We start from the raw sequence: 2,227 nt of genomic DNA, 5'->3' as shown, positions 1-2,227 counted from the left end.
ACTAAAGGATGCAGAATCTTTATCCTGTTTTGGTGATTGTTATTGGCGTTTTTAATCAGACTAGGCTACTTGTTCGGTCGAGCAAGTAAAATTCTCTTTCACTTGGCCTTTTAAAAAATCCACTTGTCTCTGATATTAAGTGGACAAGCGTTGATGTCGAGTGTCACCGGGTGACTATGATGGGGCGGAACCAAAAGTGGCGGAGAAAGGTTCCGCCCAGGCCCGATTTTTAATTACACCATTTCACTTCCTGGTCTCCATAGCAACGCAGATTAGGAGAAAACGAGCAACAGGTGTGGCGAATGAAGCTGGCAAACCACGATTGGAGGAGGGAGCAAAGAGCAGGCACATAAAAAGACCAAAAGAAGCACAAAGGGGTGGTGGTGGTCACGAGCGCTTTCTATTGCCTAGGGCAGACTAAAAGCACACGGCCCGTCCTTGGAAGAGCCGGAGGGCGCCCTTGATCCGCAGAGCGCTTACAGCGAGAGGAAAGAGTGCGGCAGCCAGGAGAGGCGAAGAGGACGGGGCTGTGAGTTAAAGGAGCACTGCACCACGAGAGCTTGTTGGTGTACTTTGTCCACGCTGTGTTGCTGCTGTGTAGGGCCGCCGTTTTGATGCACATCGATCCCTTGGGGAAGAAAGAGGCAGAAGGTGACTAGGTGAAGAGATTGGTGGACGGATTTACTTGTGAGTGTGCGAATCCAGAGTCAACGAGTGCAGTTAAACCCCAGGTTGTGAGAACAAACAACGAGTGAGTAACCGCTGTTGTGTGTGGATGCAGTATTGACAAACGGCTGCTATTGTGTATTCTGAGTGTGTTAAAGGTACCTGGCCCCACTGTGAAGGGAAGCGTGGGTGAGCCGTGGGACTACCGGAAGCACGAACAGGAACCACTCGGTTGGGGGAGCCGTCTGCTGTAGGTCGTCTGGCCCTGCGAACACAAGAAGTGTGGGTGAGCCAAACAGGTAGTAAAATAACACGCAGGGGTTGTGCTGATTTTTCCATTGTGTACTATACTATCTCTCCTGCGACAAGAGCGACGCCCAACCAGCCTCACTGATCGCTCGAGGCCAGGTGGTCCAGTCCCGAAATTCACGTGAGAGTGTGTCGAGTGCTGTGGGTGAGTGCAATTATCATTGGTGTCTACACAAAGCTTGCTGTGTGTGCTGTGCTTGTAGTGTCTAGAACTGCCCCAGCCTCGGAAGACTCGTGAGGGAAGAAGAACACGTTGTGGCTCGTGCCCCGTGCGAAGAAGAGACCAAATCTTTCGGCCCCCTGCGTGTCAGTAATAACTGCATCACTTTGAAAGTAGGCAGTGGTGAAGTCCAGCGTTACGTCCAAGTGAGTAGCAACGAAGTGTACTGTACGGATTTTGGGTCGTGGCAATATTTGAATCTATCCCCCAGAAGTCTTTGGTGTGTGCAGAGCCTCATCGAGAGTTCGCCCCAGCTCGCGGCCCCCGGCTGTCCAAGCAAGGAGGGAGAGCTAGGGAAGCGTTCGGCTCCGTGGCACTCGACCCATCAGCCCCTACCACACCCCTGAGGCGTAAGCAGACGGGTGGAGGTATACAGTGCATGAACGTTGTTGCGAAAGCCCACTGTCCGAAGGAAACAAGAAGTTTAAACCTTGTGAGTAACCTATCTGTGTGATGTATTAACCTACCTATACTTACGGCAGCGCCCCGAGGAAAGAACGAACTGTGAGGAGAGAGTGAAATACCTACCTTTGCCCTAGTGCACTGCCTCGAAGCAAACGAGAAGTCCAAGCCTCGTGAGTAACTTACCTGTGTGATGTGTTAATCTGTCTGTGCTTATAGCAAAGTCCTGCGGAGGAAACGAACCGTGAAGAGAGAGTGAAATACCTACCTTTGCCCTAGTGCACCGTCTCGAAGCAGACGAGAGGTCCAAGCCCCGTGAGTAACTTACCTGTGTTATGTGTTGATCCATCTGTGCCCACAGCAACGTCCTGCGGAAGGAACGAACTGTGTGGAAGGAGTAAATTACTTACCTTTGTCCTAGTACACCGTTCCGAAGAGAGTGAGGGGCCCCAACAAGGAAAACCTAAGGGCGTAGGAGATACGGAGGAAAAATCATATTAGTCGCAATCCCACGTTGAAAACAAGTCACTAACAGTGTTTTACCTGTTTTGCCTCCAGGAGGAAGCGGAGGGCGCCACGGATTCAAGGATCAAGTGGACAGGAGTCCGGGCCCCCGCTCCATGGTCTAAG

Source organism: Paramisgurnus dabryanus, chromosome 3, assembly GCF_030506205.2.
Source record: "Paramisgurnus dabryanus chromosome 3, PD_genome_1.1, whole genome shotgun sequence".
NCBI lineage: Eukaryota > Metazoa > Chordata > Actinopteri > Cypriniformes > Cobitidae > Paramisgurnus > Paramisgurnus dabryanus.
This window is presented reverse-complemented; position numbering follows the sequence as displayed.